Source organism: Monodelphis domestica, chromosome 3 (genome assembly GCF_027887165.1).
Source record: "Monodelphis domestica isolate mMonDom1 chromosome 3, mMonDom1.pri, whole genome shotgun sequence".
Classification (NCBI taxonomy): domain Eukaryota; kingdom Metazoa; phylum Chordata; class Mammalia; order Didelphimorphia; family Didelphidae; genus Monodelphis; species Monodelphis domestica.
The window spans coordinates 532,374,155-532,396,040 of record NC_077229.1 but is presented as its reverse complement, the minus strand read 5'-3'; positions in this window follow the sequence as shown (position 1 = coordinate 532,396,040).

The window sequence follows — 21,886 nt, the reverse complement described above, 5'->3', positions numbered from 1 at the left end:
CTCACGGTTCTCATTCCCCTTCGAAAGTTGAAGAGCGTGTCTCTCTCGAGTTAGAAGGGCAGTAAGGATTACAAATTGATCATGTGAAATGACCAGTGGGGAGACTGGTCTCCCAATGATCCTCAAGGGGGATTGTAAATCTGAAATTTCTCAGACTTGTGAATGTGAAAAATGTCCACACCGAGGAATCAATCCTCCCTGGGAACCAATGCCCTACTGGGAAACACTCCCCTTTTCGATGTGAGAACGCGCCAGGATCAGAAATGGGAGGACCTCCACTCCACGCGTACTTCAGACGGCTGTCTTTCGGGGAGAAAAATCCTCGCTACGGGAGGACCGCTGCGCCACGCGTCCTTACGACGATGATAGGGGAGAAAACTCCTTGCGAAGCAATGAAAGCGTCTTCCGGTGTGGAGTGTAAATGTACACATTTAGGCCAAAAAGGGACTGTCGCTAATTTGGCTTTCTCGCGACGCGCCCAGCAAAACATTGGTTTGGCTTTCTTTTCTGGCCGATTTCCTCGCTCACGGTTCTCATTCCCCTTCGAAAGTTGAAGAGCGTGTCTCTCTCGAGTTAGAAGGGCATTGAGGATTACAAATTGATCATGTGAAATGACCAGTGGGGAGACTGGTCTCCCAATGATCCTCAAGGGGGATTGTAAATCTGAAATTTCTCAGACTTGTGAATGTGAAAAATGTCCACACTGAGGAATCAATCCTCCCTGGGAACCAAAGCCCTACTGGGAAACACTCCCCATTTCGATGTGAGAACGCGCCAGGATCAGAAATGGGAGGACCTCCACTCCACGCGTACTTCAGACGGCTGTCTTTCGGGGAGAAAAATCCTCGCTACTGGAGGACCGCTGCGCCACGCGTCCTTACGACGATGTTAGGGGAGGAAACTCCTTGCGAAGCAATGAAAGCGTCTTCCGGTGTGGAGTGTAAATGTACACATTTAGGCCAAAAAGGGACTGTCGCTAATTTGGCTTTCTCGCGACGTGCCCAGCAAAACATTGGTTTGGCTTTCTTTTCTGGCCGATTTCCTCCCTCACGGTTCTCATTCCCCTTCGAAAGTTGAAGAGCGTGTCTCTCTCGAGTTAGAAGGGCATTAAGGATTACAAATTGATCATGTGAAATGACCAGTGGGGAGACTGGTCTCCCAATGATCCTCAAGGGGGATTGTAAATCTGAAATTTCTCAGACTTGTGAATGTGAAAAATGTCCACACCGAGGAATCAATCCTCCCTGGGAACCAATGCCCTACTGGGAAACACTCCCCTTTTCGATGTGAGAACGCGCCAGGATCAGAAATGGGAGGACCTCCACTCCACGCGTACTTCAGACGGCTGTCTTTCGGGGAGAAAAATCCTCGCTACGGGAGGACCGCTGCGCCACGCGTCCTTACGACGATGATAGGGGAGAAAACTCCTTGCGAAGCAATGAAAGCGTCTTCCGGTGTGGAGTGTAAATGTACACATTTAGGCCAAAAAGGGACTGTCGCTAATTTGGCTTTCTCGCGACGCGCCCAGCAAAACATTGGTTTGGCTTTCTTTTCTGGCCGATTTCCTCGCTCACGGTTCTCATTCCCCTTCGAAAGTTGAAGAGCGTGTCTCTCTCGAGTTAGAAGGGCATTGAGGATTACAAATTGATCATGTGAAATGATCAGTGGGGAGACTGGTCTCCCAATGATCCTCAAGGGGGATTGTAAATCTGAAATTTCTCAGACTTGTGAATGTGAAAAATGTCCACACTGAGGAATCAATCCTCCCTGGGAACCAAAGCCCTACTGGGAAACACTCCCCATTTCGATGTGAGAACGCGCCAGGATCAGAAATGGGAGGACCTCCACTCCACGCGTACTTCAGACGGCTGTCTTTCGGGGAGAAAAATCCTCGCTACGGGAGGACCGCTGCGCCACGCGTCCTTACGACGATGATAGGGGAGAAAACTCCTTGCGAAGCAATGAAAGCATCTTCCGGTGTGGAGTGTAAATGTACACATTTAGGCCAAAAAGGGACTGTCGCTAATTTGGCTTTCTCGCGACGCGCCCAGCAAAACATTGGTTTGGCTTTCTTTTCTGGCCGATTTCCTCCCTCACGGTTCTCATTCCCCTTCGAAAGTTGAAGAGCGTGTCTCTCTCGAGTTAGAAGGACATTGAGGATTACAAATTGATCATGTGAAATGACCAGTGGGGAGACTGGTCTCCCAATGATCCTCAAGGGGGATTGTAAATCTGAAATTGCTCAGACTTGTGAATGTGAAAAATGTCCACACTGAGGAATCAATCCTCCCTGGGAACCAATGCCCTACTGGGAAACACTCCCCATTTCGATGTGAGAACGCGCCAGGATCAGAAATGGGAGGACCTCCACTCCACGCGTACTTCAGACGGCTGTCTTTCGGGGAGAAAAATCCTCGCTACGGGAGGACCGCTGCGCCACGCGTCCTAACGACGATGATAGGGGAGAAAACTCCTTGCGAAGCAATGAAAGCGTCTTCCGGTGTGGAGTGTAAATGTACACATTTAGGCCAAAAAGGGACTGTCGCTAATTTGGCTTTCTCGCGACGCTCCTAGCAAAACATTGGTTTGGCTTTCTTTTCTGGCCGATTTCCTCCCTCACGGTTTTCATTCCCCTTCGAAAGTTGAAGAGCGTGTCTCTCTCGAGTTAGAAGGGCAGTGAGGATTACAAATTGATCATGTGAAATGACCAGTGGGGAGACTGGTCTCCCAATGATCCTCAAGGGGGATTGTAAATCTGAAATTTCTCAGACTTGTGAATGTGAAAAATGTCCACACAGAGGAATCAATCCTCCCTGGGAACCAATGCCCTACTGGGAAACACTCCCCATTTCGATGTGAGAACGCACCAGGATCAGAAATGGGAGGACCTCCACTCCACGCGTACTTCAGACGGCTGGCTTTCGGGGAGAAAAATCCTCGCTACGGGAGGACCGCTGCGCCACGCGTCCTTACGACGATGTTAGGGGAGAAAACTCCTTGCGAAGCAATGAAAGCGTCTTCCGGTGTGGAGTGTAAATGTACACATTTAGGCCAAAAAGCGACTGTCGCTAATTTGGCTTTCTCGCGACGCGCCCAGCAAAACATTGCTTTGGCTTTCTTTTCTGGCCGATTTCCTCGCTCACGGTTCTCATTCCCCTTCGAAAGTTGAAGAGCGTGTCTCTCTCGAGTTAGAAGGGCATTGAGGATTACAAATTGATCATGTGAAATGACCAGTGGGGAGACTGGTCTCCCAATGATCCTCAAGGGGGATTGTAAATCTGAAATTTCTCAGACTTGTGAATGTGAAAAATGTCCATACCGAGGAATCAATCCTCCCTGGGAACCAATGCCCTAATGGGAAACACTCCCCATTTCGATGTGAGAACGCGCCAGGATCAGAAATGGGAGGACCTCCACTCCACGCGTACTTCAGACGGCTGTCTTTCGGGGAGAAAAATCCTCGCTACGGGAGGACCGCTACGCCACGCGTCCTTACGACGATGATAGGGGAGAAAACTCCTTGCGAAGCAATGAAAGCGTCTTCCGGTGTGGAGTGTAAATGTACACATTTAGGCCAAAAAGGGACTGTCGCTAATTTGGCTTTCTCGCGACGCGCCCAGCAAAACATTGGTTTGGCTTTCTTTTCTGGCCGATTTCCTCCCTCACGGTTTTCATTCCCCTTCGAAAGTTGAAGAGCGTGTCTCTCTCGAGTTAGAAGGGCATTGAGGATTACAAATTGATCATGTGAAATGACCAGTGGGGAGACTGGCCTCCCAATGATCCTCAAGGGGGATTGTAAATCTGAAATTTCTCAGACTTGTGAATGTGAAAAATGTCCACACAGAGGAATCAATCCTCCCTGGGAACCAATGCCCTACTGGGAAACACTCCCCATTTCGATGTGAGAACGCACCAGGTTCAGAAATGGGAGGACCTCCACTCCACGCGTACTTCAGACGGCTGGCTTTCGGGGAGAAAAATCCTCGCTACGGAAGGACCGCTGCGCCACGCGTCCTTACGACGATGATAGGGGAGAAAACTCCTTGCGAAGCAATGTAAGCGTCTTCCGGTGTGGAGTGTAAATGTACACATTTAGGCCAAAAAGGGACTCTCGCTAATTTGGCTTTCTCGCGACGCGCCCAGCAAAACATTGCTTTGGCTTTCTTTTCTGGCCGATTTCCTCCCTCACGGTTCTCATTCCCCTTCGAAACTTGAAGAGCGTGTCTCTCTCGAGTTAGAAGGGCATTGAGGATTACAAATTGATCATGTGAAATGACCAGTGGGGAGACTGGTCTCCCAATGATCCTCAAGGGGGATTGTAAATCTGAAATTTCTCAGGCTTGTGAATGTGAAAAATGTCCACACAGAGGAATCAATCCTCCCTGGGAACCAATGCCCTACTGGGAAACACTCCCCATTTCGATGTGAGAACGCGCCAGGATCAGAAATGGGAGGACCTCCACTCCACGCGTACTTCAGACGGCTGTCTTTCGGGGAGAAAAATCCTCGCTACGGGAGGACCGCTGCGCCACGCGTCCTTACGAAGATGATAGGGGAGAAAACTCCTTGCGAAGCAATGAAAGCGTCTTCCGGTGTGGAGTGTAAATGTACACATTTAGGCCAAAAAGGGACTGTCGCTAATTTGGCTTTCTCGCGACGCGCCCAGCAAAACATTGGTTTGGCTTTCTTTTCTGGCAGATTTCCTCCCTCACGGTTTTCATTCCCCCTCGAAAGTTGAAGAGCGTGTCTCTCTCGAGTTAGAAGGGCAGTGAGGATTACAAATTGATCATGTGAAATGACCAGTGGGGAGACTGGTCTCCCAATGATCCTCAACGGGGATTGTAAATCTGAAATTTCTCAGACTTGTGAATGTGAAAAATGTCCACACAGAGGAATCAATCCTCCCTGGGAACCAATGCCCTACTGGGAAACACTCCCCATTTCGATGTGAGAACGCACCAGGTTCAGAAATGGGAGGACCTCCACTCCACACGTACTTCAGACGGCTGTCTTTCGGGGAGAAAAATCCTCGCTACGGGAGGACCGCTGCGCCACGCGTCCTTACGACGATGATAGGGGAGAAAACTCCTTGCGAAGCAATGAAAGCGTCTTCCGGTGTGGAGTGTAAATGTACACATTTAGGCCAAAAAGGGACTGTCGCTAATTTGGCTTTCTCGCGACGCGCCCAGCAAAACATTGGTTTGGCTTTCTTTTCTGGCCGATTTCCTCCCTCACGGTTCTCATTCCCCTTCGAAAGTTGAAGAGCGTGTCTCTCTCGAGTTAGAAGGGCATTGAGGATTACAAATTGATCATGTGAAATGACCAGTGGGGAGACTGGTCTCCCAATGATCCTCAAGGGGGATTGTAAATCTGAAATTTCTCAGACTTGTGAATGTGAAAAATGTCCACACAGAGGAATCAATCCTCCCTGGGAACCAATGCCCTACTGGGAAACACTCCCCATTTCGATGTGAGAACGCACCAGGATCAGAAATGGGAGAACCTCCACTCCACGCGTACTTCAGACGGCTGTCTTTCGGGGAGAAAAATCCTCGCTACTGGAGGACCGCTGCGCCACGCGTCCTTACGACGATGTTAGGGGAGGAAACTCCTTGCGAAGCAATGAAAGCGTCTTCCGGTGTGGAGTGTAAATGTACACATTTAGGCCAAAAAGGGACTGTCGCTAATTTGGCTTTCTCGCGACGCGCCCAGCAAAACATTGGTTTGGCTTTCTTTTCTGGCCGATTTCCTCCCTCACGGTTCTCATTCCCCTTCGAAAGTTGAAGAGCGTGTCTCTCTCGAGTTAGAAGGGCATTAAGGATTACAAATTGATCATGTGAAATGACCAGTGGGGAGACTGGTCTCCCAATGATCCTCAAGGGGGATTGTAAATCTGAAATTTCTCAGACTTGTGAATGTGAAAAATGTCCACACCGAGGAATCAATCCTCCCTGGGAACCAATGCCCTACTGGGAAACACTCCCCTTTTCGATGTGAGAACGCGCCAGGATCAGAAATGGGAGGACCTCCACTCCACGCGTACTTCAGACGGCTGTCTTTCGGGGAGAAAAATCCTCGCTACGGGAGGACCGCTGCGCCACGCGTCCTTACGACGATGATAGGGGAGAAAACTCCTTGCGAAGCAATGAAAGCGTCTTCCGGTGTGGAGTGTAAATGTACACATTTAGGCCAAAAAGGGACTGTCGCTAATTTGGCTTTCTCGCGACGCGCCCAGCAAAACATTGGTTTGGCTTTCTTTTCTGGCCGATTTCCTCGCTCACGGTTCTCATTCCCCTTCGAAAGTTGAAGAGCGTGTCTCTCTCGAGTTAGAAGGGCATTGAGGATTACAAATTGATCATGTGAAATGACCAGTGGGGAGACTGGTCTCCCAATGATCCTCAAGGGGGATTGTAAATCTGAAATTTCTCAGACTTGTGAATGTGAAAAATGTCCACACTGAGGAATCAATCCTCCCTGGGAACCAAAGCCCTACTGGGAAACACTCCCCATTTCGATGTGAGAACGCGCCAGGATCAGAAATGGGAGGACCTCCACTCCAGGCGTACTTCAGACGGCTGTCTTTCGGGGAGAAAAATCCTCGCTACGGGAGGACCGCTGCGCCACGCGTCCTTACGACGATGATAGGGGAGAAAACTCCTTGCGAAGCAATGAAAGCATCTTCCGGTGTGGAGTGTAAATGTACACATTTAGGCCAAAAAGGGACTGTCGCTAATTTGGCTTTCTCGCGACGCGCCCAGCAAAACATTGGTTTGGCTTTCTTTTCTGGCCGATTTCCTCCCTCACGGTTCTCATTCCCCTTCGAAAGTTGAAGAGCGTGTCTCTCTCGAGTTAGAAGGGCATTGAGGATTACAAATTGATCATGTGAAATGACCAGTGGGGAGACTGGTCTCCCAATGATCCTCAAGGGGGATTGTAAATCTGAAATTGCTCAGACTTGTGAATGTGAAAAATGTCCACACTGAGGAATCAATCCTCCCTGGGAACCAATGCCCTACTGGGAAACACTCCCCATTTCGATGTGAGAACGCGCCAGGATCAGAAATGGGAGGACCTCCACTCCACGCGTACTTCAGACGGCTGTCTTTCGGGGAGAAAAATCCTCGCTACGGGAGGACCGCTGCGCCACGCGTCCTAACGACGATGATAGGGGAGAAAACTCCTTGCGAAGCAATGAAAGCGTCTTCCGGTGTGGAGTGTAAATGTACACATTTAGGCCAAAAAGGGACTGTCGCTAATTTGGCTTTCTCGCGACGCTCCTAGCAAAACATTGGTTTGGCTTTCTTTTCTGGCCGATTTCCTCCCTCACGGTTTTCATTCCCCTTCGAAAGTTGAAGAGCGTGTCTCTCTCGAGTTAGAAGGGCAGTGAGGATTACAAATTGATCATGTGAAATGACCAGTGGGGAGACTGGTCTCCCAATGATCCTCAAGGGGGATTGTAAATCTGAAATTTCTCAGACTTGTGAATGTGAAAAATGTCCACACAGAGGAATCAATCCTCCCTGGGAACCAATGCCCTACTGGGAAACACTCCCCATTTCGATGTGAGAACGCACCAGGATCAGAAATGGGAGGACCTCCACTCCACGCGTACTTCAGACGGCTGTCTTTCGGGGAGAAAAATCCTCGCTACGGGAGGACCGCTACGCCACGCGTCCTTACGACGATGATAGGGGAGAAAACTCCTTGCGAAGCAATGAAAGCGTCTTCCGGTGTGGAGTGTAAATGTACACATTTAGGCCAAAAAGGGACTGTCGCTAATTTGGCTTTCTCGCGACGCGCCCAGCAAAACATTGGTTTGGCTTTCTTTTCTGGCCGATTTCCTCCCTCACGGTTTTCATTCCCCTACGAAAGTTGAAGAGCGTGTCTCTCTCGAGTTAGAAGGGCATTGAGGATTACAAATTGATCATGTGAAATGACCAGTGGGGAGACTGGCCTCCCAATGATCCTCAAGGGGGATTGTAAATCTGAAATTTCTCAGACTTGTGAATGTGAAAAATGTCCACACAGAGGAATCAATCCTCCCTGGGAACCAATGCCCTACTGGGAAACACTCCCCATTTCGATGTGAGAACGCACCAGGTTCAGAAATGGGAGGACCTCCACTCCACGCGTACTTCAGACGGCTGGCTTTCGGGGAGAAAAATCCTCGCTACGGAAGGACCGCTGCGCCACGCGTCCTTACGACGATGATAGGGGAGAAAACTCCTTGCGAAGCAATGTAAGCGTCTTCCGGTGTGGAGTGTAAATGTACACATTTAGGCCAAAAAGGGACTCTCGCTAATTTGGCTTTCTCGCGACGCGCCCAGCAAAACATTGCTTTGGCTTTCTTTTCTGGCCGATTTCCTCCCTCACGGTTCTCATTCCCCTTCGAAAGTTGAAGAGCGTGTCTCTCTCGAGTTAGAAGGGCATTGAGGATTACAAATTGATCATGTGAAATGACCAGTGGGGAGACTGGTCTCCCAATGATCCTCAAGGGGGATTGTAAATCTGAAATTTCTCAGGCTTGTGAATGTGAAAAATGTCCACACAGAGGAATCAATCCTCCCTGGGAACCAATGCCCTACTGGGAAACACTCCCCATTTCGATGTGAGAACGCGCCAGGATCAGAAATGGGAGGACCTCCACTCCACGCGTACTTCAGACGGCTGTCTTTCGGGGAGAAAAATCCTCGCTACGGGAGGACCGCTGCGCCACGCGTCCTTACGAAGATGATAGGGGAGAAAACTCCTTGCGAAGCAATGAAAGCGTCTTCCGGTGTGGAGTGTAAATGTACACATTTAGGCCAAAAAGGGACTGTCGCTAATTTGGCTTTCTCGCGACGCGCCCAGCAAAACATTGGTTTGGCTTTCTTTTCTGGCAGATTTCCTCCCTCACGGTTTTCATTCCCCCTCGAAAGTTGAAGAGCGTGTCTCTCTCGAGTTAGAAGGGCAGTGAGGATTACAAATTGATCATGTGAAATGACCAGTGGGGAGACTGGTCTCCCAATGATCCTCAACGGGGATTGTAAATCTGAAATTTCTCAGACTTGTGAATGTGAAAAATGTCCACACAGAGGAATCAATCCTCCCTGGGAACCAATGCCCTACTGGGAAACACTCCCCATTTCGATGTGAGAACGCACCAGGTTCAGAAATGGGAGGACCTCCACTCCACACGTACTTCAGACGGCTGTCTTTCGGGGAGAAAAATCCTCGCTACGGGAGGACCGCTGCGCCACGCGTCCTTACGACGATGATAGGGGAGAAAACTCCTTGCGAAGCAATGAAAGCGTCTTCCGGTGTGGAGTGTAAATGTACACATTTAGGCCAAAAAGGGACTGTCGCTAATTTGGCTTTCTCGCGACGCGCCCAGCAAAACATTGGTTTGGCTTTCTTTTCTGGCCGATTTCCTCCCTCACGGTTCTCATTCCCCTTCGAAAGTTGAAGAGCGTGTCTCTCTCGAGTTAGAAGGGCATTGAGGATTACAAATTGATCATGTGAAATGACCAGTGGGGAGACTGGTCTCCCAATGATCCTCAAGGGGGATTGTAAATCTGAAATTTCTCAGACTTGTGAATGTGAAAAATGTCCACACAGAGGAATCAATCCTCCCTGGGAACCAATGCCCTACTGGGAAACACTCCCCATTTCGATGTGAGAACGCACCAGGATCAGAAATGGGAGAACCTCCACTCCACGCGTACTTCAGACGGCTGTCTTTCGGGGAGAAAAATCCTCGCTACTGGAGGACCGCTGCGCCACGCGTCCTTACGACGATGTTAGGGGAGGAAACTCCTTGCGAAGCAATGAAAGCGTCTTCCGGTGTGGAGTGTAAATGTACACATTTAGGCCAAAAAGGGACTGTCGCTAATTTGGCTTTCTCGCGACGCGCCCAGCAAAACATTGGTTTGGCTTTCTTTTCTGGCCGATTTCCTCCCTCACGGTTCTCATTCCCCTTCGAAAGTTGAAGAGCGTGTCTCTCTCGAGTTAGAAGGGCATTAAGGATTACAAATTGATCATGTGAAATGACCAGTGGGGAGACTGGTCTCCCAATGATCCTCAAGGGGGATTGTAAATCTGAAATTTCTCAGACTTGTGAATGTGAAAAATGTCCACACCGAGGAATCAATCCTCCCTGGGAACCAATGCCCTACTGGGAAACACTCCCCTTTTCGATGTGAGAACGCGCCAGGATCAGAAATGGGAGGACCTCCACTCCACGCGTACTTCAGACGGCTGTCTTTCGGGGAGAAAAATCCTCGCTACGGGAGGACCGCTGCGCCACGCGTCCTTACGACGATGATAGGGGAGAAAACTCCTTGCGAAGCAATGAAAGCGTCTTCCGGTGTGGAGTGTAAATGTACACATTTAGGCCAAAAAGGGACTGTCGCTAATTTGGCTTTCTCGCGACGCGCCCAGCAAAACATTGGTTTGGCTTTCTTTTCTGGCCGATTTCCTCGCTCACGGTTCTCATTCCCCTTCGAAAGTTGAAGAGCGTGTCTCTCTCGAGTTAGAAGGGCATTGAGGATTACAAATTGATCATGTGAAATGACCAGTGGGGAGACTGGTCTCCCAATGATCCTCAAGGGGGATTGTAAATCTGAAATTTCTCAGACTTGTGAATGTGAAAAATGTCCACACTGAGGAATCAATCCTCCCTGGGAACCAAAGCCCTACTGGGAAACACTCCCCATTTCGATGTGAGAACGCGCCAGGATCAGAAATGGGAGGACCTCCACTCCACGCGTACTTCAGACGGCTGTCTTTCGGGGAGAAAAATCCTCGCTACGGGAGGACCGCTGCGCCACGCGTCCTTACGACGATGATAGGGGAGAAAACTCCTTGCGAAGCAATGAAAGCATCTTCCGGTGTGGAGTGTAAATGTACACATTTAGGCCAAAAAGGGACTGTCGCTAATTTGGCTTTCTCGCGACGCGCCCAGCAAAACATTGGTTTGGCTTTCTTTTCTGGCCGATTTCCTCCCTCACGGTTCTCATTCCCCTTCGAAAGTTGAAGAGCGTGTCTCTCTCGAGTTAGAAGGGCATTGAGGATTACAAATTGATCATGTGAAATGACCAGTGGGGAGACTGGTCTCCCAATGATCCTCAAGGGGGATTGTAAATCTGAAATTGCTCAGACTTGTGAATGTGAAAAATGTCCACACTGAGGAATCAATCCTCCCTGGGAACCAATGCCCTACTGGGAAACACTCCCCATTTCGATGTGAGAACGCGCCAGGATCAGAAATGGGAGGACCTCCACTCCACGCGTACTTCAGACGGCTGTCTTTCGGGGAGAAAAATCCTCGCTACGGGAGGACCGCTGCGCCACGCGTCCTAACGACGATGATAGGGGAGAAAACTCCTTGCGAAGCAATGAAAGCGTCTTCCGGTGTGGAGTGTAAATGTACACATTTAGGCCAAAAAGGGACTGTCGCTAATTTGGCTTTCTCGCGACGCTCCTAGCAAAACATTGGTTTGGCTTTCTTTTCTGGCCGATTTCCTCCCTCACGGTTTTCATTCCCCTTCGAAAGTTGAAGAGCGTGTCTCTCTCGAGTTAGAAGGGCAGTGAGGATTACAAATTGATCATGTGAAATGACCAGTGGGGAGACTGGTCTCCCAATGATCCTCAAGGGGGATTGTAAATCTGAAATTTCTCAGACTTGTGAATGTGAAAAATGTCCACACAGAGGAATCAATCCTCCCTGGGAACCAATGCCCTACTGGGAAACACTCCCCATTTCGATGTGAGAACGCACCAGGATCAGAAATGGGAGGACCTCCACTCCACGCGTACTTCAGACGGCTGTCTTTCGGGGAGAAAAATCCTCGCTACGGGAGGACCGCTGCGCCACGCGTCCTTACGACGATGATAGGGGAGAAAACTCCTTGCGAAGCAATGAAAGCGTCTTCCGGTGTGGAGTGGAAATGTACACATTTAGGCCAAAAAGGGACTGTCGCTAATTTGGCTTTCTCGCGACGCGCCCAGCAAAACATTGGTTTGGCTTTCTTTTCTGGCCGATTTCCTCCCTCACGGTTCTCATTCCCCTTCGAAAGTTGAAGAGCGTGTCTCTCTCGAGTTAGAAGGGCATTGAGGATTACAAATTGATCATGTGAAATGACCAGTGGGGAGACTGGTCTCCCAATGATCCTCAAGGGGGATTGTAAATCTGAAATTTCTCAGACTTGTGAATGTGAAAAATGTCCACACAGAGGAATCAATCCTCCCTGGAACCAATGCCCTACTGGGAAACACTCCACATTTCGATGTGAGAACGCGCCAGGATCAGAAATGGGAGGACCTCCACTCCAAGCGTACTTCAGACGGCTGTCTTTCGGGGAGAAAAATCCTCGCTTCGGGAGGACCGCTGCGCCACGCGTCCTTACGACGATGATAGGGGAGAAAACTCCTTGCGAAGCAATGAAAGCGTCTTCCGGTGTGGAGTGTAAATGTACACATTTAGGCCAAAAAGGGACTGTCGCTAATTTGGCTTTCTCGCGACGCGCCCAGCAAAACATTGCTTTGGCTTTCTTTTCTGGCTGATTTCCTCCCTCACGGTTCTCATTCCCCTTCGAAAGTTGAAGAGCGTGTCTCTCTCGAGTTAGAAGGGCAGTGAGGATTACAAATTGATTATGTGAAATGACCAGTGGGGAGACTGGTCTCCCTATGATCCGCAAGGGGGATTGTAAATCTGAAATTTCTCAGACTTGTGAATGTGAAAAATGTCCACACAGAGGAATGAATCCTCTTTGGGAACCAATGCCCTACTGGGAAACACTCCCCATTTCGATGTGAGAACGCGCCAGGTTCAGAAATGGGAGGACCTCCACTCCAGGCGTACTTCAGACGGCTGTCTTTCGGGGAGAAAAAACCTCGCTACGGGAGGACCGCTGCGCCACGCGTCCTTACGACCATGATAGGGGAGAAAACTCCTTGCGAAGCAATGAAAGCGTCTTCCGGTGTGGAGTGTAAATGTACACATTTAGGCCAAAAAGGGACTGTCGCTAAATTGGCTTTCTCGCGACGCGCCCAGCAAAACATTGGTTTGGCTTTCTTTTCTGGCCGATTTCCTCCCTCACGGTTCTCATTCCCCTTCGAAAGTTGAAGAGCGTGTCTCTCTCGAGTTAGAAGGGCATTGAGGATTACAAATTGATCATGTGAAATGACCAGTGGGGAGACTGGTCTCCCAATGATCCTCAAGGGGGATTGTAAATCTGAAATTTCTCAGACTTGTGAATGTGAAAAATGTCCACACCGAGGAATCAATCCTCCCTGGGAACCAATGCCCTACTGGGAAACACTCCCCTTTTCGATGTGAGAACGCGCCAGGATCAGAAATGGGAGGACCTCCACTCCACGCGTACTTCAGACGGCTGGCTTTCGGGGAGAAAAATCCTCGCTACGGGAGGACCGCTGCGCCACGCGTCCTTACGACGATGTTAGGGGAGAAAACTCCTTGCGAAGCAATGAAAGCGTCTTCCGGTGTGGAGTGTAAATGTACACATTTAGGCCAAAAAGGGACTGTCGCTAATTTGGTTTTCTCGCGACGCGCCCAGCAAAACATTGGTTTGGCTTTCTTTTCTGGCCGATTTCCTCCCTCACGGTTCTCATTCCCCTTCGAAAGTTGAAGAGCGTGTCTCTCTCGAGTTAGAAGGGCATTGAGGATTACAAATTGATCATGTGAAATGACCAGTGGGGAGACTGGTCTCCCAATGATCCTCAAGGGGGATTGTAAATCTGAAATTTCTCAGACTTGTGAATGTGAAAAATGTCCACACCGAGGAATCAATCCTCCCTGGGAACCAATGCCCTAATGGGAAACACTCCCCATTTCGATGTGAGAACGCGCCAGGATCAGAAATGGGAGGACCTCCACTCCACGCGTACTTCAGACGGCCGTCTTTCGGGGAGAAAAATCCTCGCTACGGGAGGACCGCTACGCCACGCGTCCTTACGACGATGATAGGGGAGAAAACTCCTTGCGAAGCAATGAAAGCGTCTTCCGGTGTGGAGTGTAAATGTACACATTTAGGCCAAAAAGGGACTGTCTCTAATTTGGTTTTCTCGCGACGCGCCCAGCAAAACATTGGTTTGGCTTTCTTTTCTGACCGATTTCCTCCCTCACGGTTCTCATTCCCCTTCGAAAGTTGAAGAGCGTGTATCTCTCGAGTTAGAAGGGCATTGAGGATTACAAATAGATCATGTGAAATGACCAGTGGGGAGACTGGTCTCCCAATGATCCTCAAGGGGGATTGTAAATCTGAAATTTCTCAGACTTGTGAATGTGAAAAATGTCCACACAGAGGAATCAATCCTCCCTGGGAACCAATGCCCTACTGGGAAACACTCCCCATTTCGATGTGAGAACGCACCAGGATCAGAAATGGGAGGACCTCCACTCCACGTGTACTTCAGACGGCTGTCTTTCGGGGAGAAAAATCCTCGCTACTGGAGGACCGCTGCGCCACGCGACCTTACGACGATGTTAGGGGAGGAAACTCCTTGCGAAGCAATGAAAGCGTCTTCCGGTGTGGAGTGTAAATGTACACATTTAGGCCAAAAAGGGACTGTCGCTAATTTGGCTTTCTCGCGACGCGCCCAGCAAAACATTGGTTTGGCTTTCTTTTCTGGCCGATTTCCTCCCTCACGGTTCTCATTCCCCTTCGAAAGTTGAAGAGCGTGTCTCTCTCGAGTTAGAAGGGCATTAAGGATTACAAATTGATCATGTGAAATGACCAGTGGGGAGACTGGTCTCCCAATGATCCTCAAGGGGGATTGTAAATCTGAAATTTCTCAGACTTGTGAATGTGAAAAATGTCCACACCGAGGAATCAATCCTCCCTGGGAACCAATGCCCTACTGGGAAACACTCCCCTTTTCGATGTGAGAACGCGCCAGGATCAGAAATGGGAGGACCTCCACTCCACGCGTACTTCAGACGGCTGTCTTTCGGGGAGAAAAATCCTCGCTACGGGAGGACCGCTGCGCCACGCGTCCTTACGACGATGATAGGGGAGAAAACTCCTTGCGAAGCAATGAAAGCGTCTTCCGGTGTGGAGTGTAAATGTACACATTTAGGCCAAAAAGGGACTGTCGCTAATTTGGCTTTCTCGCGACGCGCCCAGCAAAACATTGGTTTGGCTTTCTTTTCTGGCCGATTTCCTCGCTCACGGTTCTCATTCCCCTTCGAAAGTTGAAGAGCGTGTCTCTCTCGAGTTAGAAGGGCATTGAGGATTACAAATTGATCATGTGAAATGACCAGTGGGGAGACTGGTCTCCCAATGATCCTCAAGGGGGATTGTAAATCTGAAATTTCTCAGACTTGTGAATGTGAAAAATGTCCACACTGAGGAATCAATCCTCCCTGGGAACCAAAGCCCTACTGGGAAACACTCCCCATTTCGATGTGAGAACGCGCCAGGATCAGAAATGGGAGGACCTCCACTCCACGCGTACTTCAGACGGCTGTCTTTCGGGGAGAAAAATCCTCGCTACGGGAGGACCGCTGCGCCACGCGTCCTTACGACGATGATAGGGGAGAAAACTCCTTGCGAAGCAATGAAAGCGTCTTCCGGTGTGGAGTGTAAATGTACACATTTAGGCCAAAAAGGGACTGTCGCTAATTTGGCTTTCTCGCGACGCGCCCAGCAAAACATTGGTTTGGCTTTCTTTTCTGGCCGATTTCCTCCCTCACGGTTCTCATTCCCCTTCGAAAGTTGAAGAGCGTGTCTCTCTCGAGTTAGAAGGGCATTGAGGATTACAAATTGATCATGTGAAATGACCAGTGGGGAGACTGGTCTCCCAATGATCCTCAAAGGGGATTGTAAATCTGAAATTTCTCAGACTTGTGAATGTGAAAAATGTCCACACTGAGGAATCAATCCTCCCTGGGAACCAATGCCCTACTGGGAAACACTCCCCATTTCGATGTGAGAACGCGCCAGGTTCAGAAATGGGAGGACCACCACTCCACGCGTACTTCAGACGGCTGTCTTTCGGGGAGAAAAATCCTCGCTATGGGAGGACCGCTGCGCCACGCGTCCTTACGACGATGATAGGGGAGAAAACTCCTTGCGAAGCAATGAAAGCGTCTTCCGGTGTGGAGTGTAAATGTACACATTTAGGCCAAAAAGGGACTGTCGCTAATTTGGCTTTCTCGCGACGCGCCCAGCAAAACATTGGTTTGGCTTTCTTTTCTGGCCGATTTCCTCCCTCACGGTTCTCATTCCCCTTCGAAAGTTGAAGAGCGTGTCTCTCTCGAGTTAGAAGGGCATTGAGGATTACAAATTGATCATGTGAAATGACCAGTGGGGAGACTGGTCTCCCAATGATCCTCAAGGGGGATTGTAAATCTGAAATTTCTCAGACTTGTGAATGTGAAAAATGTCCACACTGAGGAATCAATCCTCCCTGGGAACCAATGCCCTACTGGGAAACACTCCCCATTTCGATGTGAGAACGCGCCAGGATCAGAAATGGGAGGACCTCCACTCCACGCGTACTTCAGACGGCTGGCTTTCGGGGAGAAAAATCCTCACTACGGGAGGACCGCTGCGCCACGCGTCCTTACGACGATGTTAGGGGAGAAAACTCCTTGCGAAGCAATGAAAGCGTCTTCCGGTGTGGAGTGTAAATGTACACATTTAGGCCAAAAAGGGACTGTCGCTAATTTGGCTTTCTCGCGACGCGCCCAGCAAAACATTGGTTTGGCTTTCTTTTCTGGCCGATTTCCTCCCTCACGGTTCTCATTCCCCTTCGAAAGTTGAAGAGCGTGTCTCTCTCGAGTTAGAAGGGCATTGAGGATTACAAATTGATCATGTGAAATGACCAGTGGGGAGACTGGTCTCCCAATGATCCTCAAGGGGGATTGTAAATCTGAAATTTCTCAGACTTGTGAATGTGAAAAATGTCCACACCGAGGAATCAATCCTCCCTGGGAACCAATGCCCTAATGGGAAACACTCCCCATTTCGATGTGAGAACGCGCCAGGATCAGAAATGGGAGGACCTCCACTCCACCCGTACTTCAGACGGCCGTCTTTCGGGGAGAAAAATCCTCGCTACGGGAGGACCGCTACGCCACGCGTCCTTACGACGATGATAGGGGAGAAAACTCCTTGCGAAGCAATGAAAGCGTCTTCCGGTGTGGAGTGTAAATGTACACATTTAGGCCAAAAAGGGACTGTCTCTAATTTGGTTTTCTCGCGACGCGCCCAGCAAAACATTGGTTTGGCTTTCTTTTCTGACCGATTTCCTCCCTCACGGTTCTCATTCCCCTTCGAAAGTTGAAGAGCGTGTATCTCTCGAGTTAGAAGGGCATTGAGGATTACAAATAGATCATGTGAAATGACCAGTGGGGAGACTGGTCTCCCAATGATCCTCAAGGGGGATTGTAAATCTGAAATTTCTCAGACTTGTGAATGTGAAAAATGTCCACACAGAGGAATCAATCCTCCCTGGGAACCAATGCCCTACTGGGAAACACTCCCCATTTCGATGTGAGAACGCACCAGGATCAGAAATGGGAGGACCTCCACTCCACGCGTACTTCAGACGGCTGTCTTTCGGGGAGAAAAATCCTCGCTACTGGAGGACCGCTGCGCCACGCGTCCTTACGACGATGTTAGGGGAGGAAACTCCTTGCGAAGCAATGAAAGCGTCTTCCGGTGTGGAGTGTAAATGTACACATTTAGGCCAAAAAGGGACTGTCGCTAATTTGGCTTTCTCGCGACGCGCCCAGCAAAACATTGGTTTGGCTTTCTTTTCTGGCCGATTTCCTCCCTCACGGTTCTCATTCCCCTTCGAAAGTTGAAGAGCGTGTCTCTCTCGAGTTAGAAGGGCATTAAGGATTACAAATTGATCATGTGAAATGACCAGTGGGGAGACTGGTCTCCCAATGATCCTCAAGGGGGATTGTAAATCTGAAATTTCTCAGACTTGTGAATGTGAAAAATGTCCACACCGAGGAATCAATCCTCCCTGGGAACCAATGCCCTACTGGGAAACACTCCCCTTTTCGATGTGAGAACGCGCCAGGATCAGAAATGGGAGGACCTCCACTCCACGCGTACTTCAGACGGCTGTCTTTCGGGGAGAAAAATCCTCGCTACGGGAGGACCGCTGCGCCACGCGTCCTTACGACGATGATAGGGGAGAAAACTCCTTGCGAAGCAATGAAAGCGTCTTCCGGTGTGGAGTGTAAATGTACACATTTAGGCCAAAAAGGGACTGTCGCTAATTTGGCTTTCTCGCGACGCGCCCAGCAAAACATTGGTTTGGCTTTCTTTTCTGGCCGATTTCCTCGCTCACGGTTCTCATTCCCCTTCGAAAGTTGAAGAGCGTGTCTCTCTCGAGTTAGAAGGGCATTGAGGATTACAAATTGATCATGTGAAATGACCAGTGGGGAGACTGGTCTCCCAATGATCCTCAAGGGGGATTGTAAATCTGAAATTTCTCAGACTTGTGAATGTGAAAAATGTCCACACTGAGGAATCAATCCTCCCTGGGAACCAAAGCCCTACTGGGAAACACTCCCCATTTCGATGTGAGAACGCGCCAGGATCAGAAATGGGAGGACCTCCACTCCACGCGTACTTCAGACGGCTGTCTTTCGGGGAGAAAAATCCTCGCTACGGGAGGACCGCTGCGCCACGCGTCCTTACGACGATGATAGGGGAGAAAACTCCTTGCGAAGCAATGAAAGCGTCTTCCGCTGTGGAGTGTAAATGTACACATTTAGGCCAAAAAGGGACTGTCGCTAATTTGGCTTTCTCGCGACGCGCCCAGCAAAACATTGGTTTGGCTTTCTTTTCTGGCCGATTTCCTCCCTCACGGTTCTCATTCCCCTTCGAAAGTTGAAGAGCGTGTCTCTCTCGAGTTAGAAGGGCATTGAGGATTACAAATTGATCATGTGAAATGACCAGTGGGGAGACTGGTCTCCCAATGATCCTCAAAGGGGATTGTAAATCTGAAATTTCTCAGACTTGTGAATGTGAAAAATGTCCACACTGAGGAATCAATCCTCCCTGGGAACCAATGCCCTACTGGGAAACACTCCCCATTTCGATGTGAGAACGCGCCAGGTTCAGAAATGGGAGGACCACCACTCCACGCGTACTTCAGACGGCTGTCTTTCGGGGAGAAAAATCCTCGCTATGGGAGGACCGCTGCGCCACGCGTCCTTACGACGATGATAGGGGAGAAAACTCCTTGCGAAGCAATGAAAGCGTCTTCCGGTGTGGAGTGTAAATGTACACATTTAGGCCAAAAAGGGACTGTCGCTAATTTGGCTTTCTCGCGACGCGCCCAGCAAAACATTGGTTTGGCTTTCTTTTCTGGCCGATTTCCTCCCTCACGGTTCTCATTCCCCTTCGAAAGTTGAAGAGCGTGTCTCTCTCGAGTTAGAAGGGCATTGAGGATTACAAATTGATCATGTGAAATGACCAGTGGGGAGACTGGTCTCCCAATGATCCTCAAGGGGGATTGTAAATCTGAAATTTCTCAGACTTGTGAATGTGAAAAATGTCCACACTGAGGAATCAATCCTCCCTGGGAACCAATGCCCTACTGGGAAACACTCCCCATTTCGATGTGAGAACGCGCCAGGATCAGAAATGGGAGGACCTCCACTCCACGCGTACTTCAGACGGCTGGCTTTCGGGGAGAAAAATCCTCACTACGGGAGGACCGCTGCGCCACGCGTCCTTACGACGATGTTAGGGGAGAAAACTCCTTGCGAAGCAATGAAAGCGTCTTCCGGTGTGGAGTGTAAATGTACACATTTAGGCCAAAAAGGGACTGTCGCTAATTTGGCTTTCTCGCGACGCGCCCAGCAAAACATTGGTTTGGCTTTCTTTTCTGGCCGATTTCCTCCCTCACGGTTCTCATTCCCCTTCGAAAGTTGAAGAGCGTGTCTCTCTCGAGTTAGAAGGGCATTGAGGATTACAAATTGATCATGTGAAATGACCAGTGGGGAGACTGGTCTCCCAATGATCCTCAAGGGGGATTGTAAATCTGAAATTTCTCAGACTTGTGAATGTGAAAAATGTCCACACCGAGGAATCAATCCTCCCTGGGAACCAATGCCCTAATGGGAAACACTCCCCATTTCGATGTGAGAACGCGCCAGGATCAGAAATGGGAGGACCTCCACTCCACCCGTACTTCAGACGGCCGTCTTTCGGGGAGAAAAATCCTCGCTACGGGAGGACCGCTACGCCACGCGTCCTTACGACGATGATAGGGGAGAAAACTCCTTGCGAAGCAATGAAAGCGTCTTCCGGTGTGGAGTGTAAATGTACACATTTAGGCCAAAAAGGGACTGTCTCTAATTTGGTTTTCTCGCGACGCGCCCAGCAAAACATTGGTTTGGCTTTCTTTTCTGACCGATTTCCTCCCTCACGGTTCTCATTCCCCTTCGAAAGTTGAAGAGCGTGTATCTCTCGAGTTAGAAGGGCATTGAGGATTACAAATAGATCATGTGAAATGACCAGTGGGGAGACTGGTCTCCCAATGATCCTCAAGGGGGATTGTAAATCTGAAATTTCTCAGACTTGTGAATGTGAAAAATGTCCACACAGAGGAATCAATCCTCCCTGGGAACCAATGCCCTACTGGGAAACACTCCCCATTTCGATGTGAGAACGCACCAGGATCAGAAATGGGAGGACCTCCACTCCACGCGTACTTCAGACGGCTGTCTTTCGGGGAGAAAAATCCTCGCTACTGGAGGACCGCTGCGCCACGCGTCCTTACGACGATGTTAGGGGAGGAAACTCCTTGCGAAGCAATGAAAGCGTCTTCCGGTGTGGAGTGTAAATGTACACATTTAGGCCAAAAAGGGACTGTCGCTAATTTGGCTTTCTCGCGACGCGCCCAGCAAAACATTGGTTTGGCTTTCTTTTCTGGCCGATTTCCTCCCTCACGGTTCTCATTCCCCTTCGAAAGTTGAAGAGCGTGTCTCTCTCGAGTTAGAAGGGCATTAAGGATTACAAATTGATCATGTGAAATGACCAGTGGGGAGACTGGTCTCCCAATGATCCTCAAGGGGGATTGTAAATCTGAAATTTCTCAGACTTGTGAATGTGAAAAATGTCCACACCGAGGAATCAATCCTCCCTGGGAACCAATGCCCTACTGGGAAACACTCCCCTTTTCGATGTGAGAACGCGCCAGGATCAGAAATGGGAGGACCTCCACTCCACGCGTACTTCAGACGGCTGTCTTTCGGGGAGAAAAATCCTCGCTACGGGAGGACCGCTGCGCCACGCGTCCTTACGACGATGATAGGGGAGAAAACTCCTTGCGAAGCAATGAAAGCGTCTTCCGGTGTGGAGTGTAAATGTACACATTTAGGCCAAAAAGGGACTGTCGCTAATTTGGCTTTCTCGCGACGCGCCCAGCAAAACATTGGTTTGGCTTTCTTTTCTGGCCGATTTCCTCGCTCACGGTTCTCATTCCCCTTCGAAAGTTGAAGAGCGTGTCTCTCTCGAGTTAGAAGGGCATTGAGGATTACAAATTGATCATGTGAAATGACCAGTGGGGAGACTGGTCTCCCAATGATCCTCAAGGGGGATTGTAAATCTGAAATTTCTCAGACTTGTGAATGTGAAAAATGTCCACACTGAGGAATCAATCCTCCCTGGGAACCAAAGCCCTACTGGGAAACACTCCCCATTTCGATGTGAGAACGCGCCAGGATCAGAAATGGGAGGACCTCCACTCCACGCGTACTTCAGACGGCTGTCTTTCGGGGAGAAAAATCCTCGCTACGGGAGGACCGCTGCGCCACGCGTCCTTACGACGATGATAGGGGAGAAAACTCCTTGCGAAGCAATGAAAGCGTCTTCCGCTGTGGAGTGTAAATGTACACATTTAGGCCAAAAAG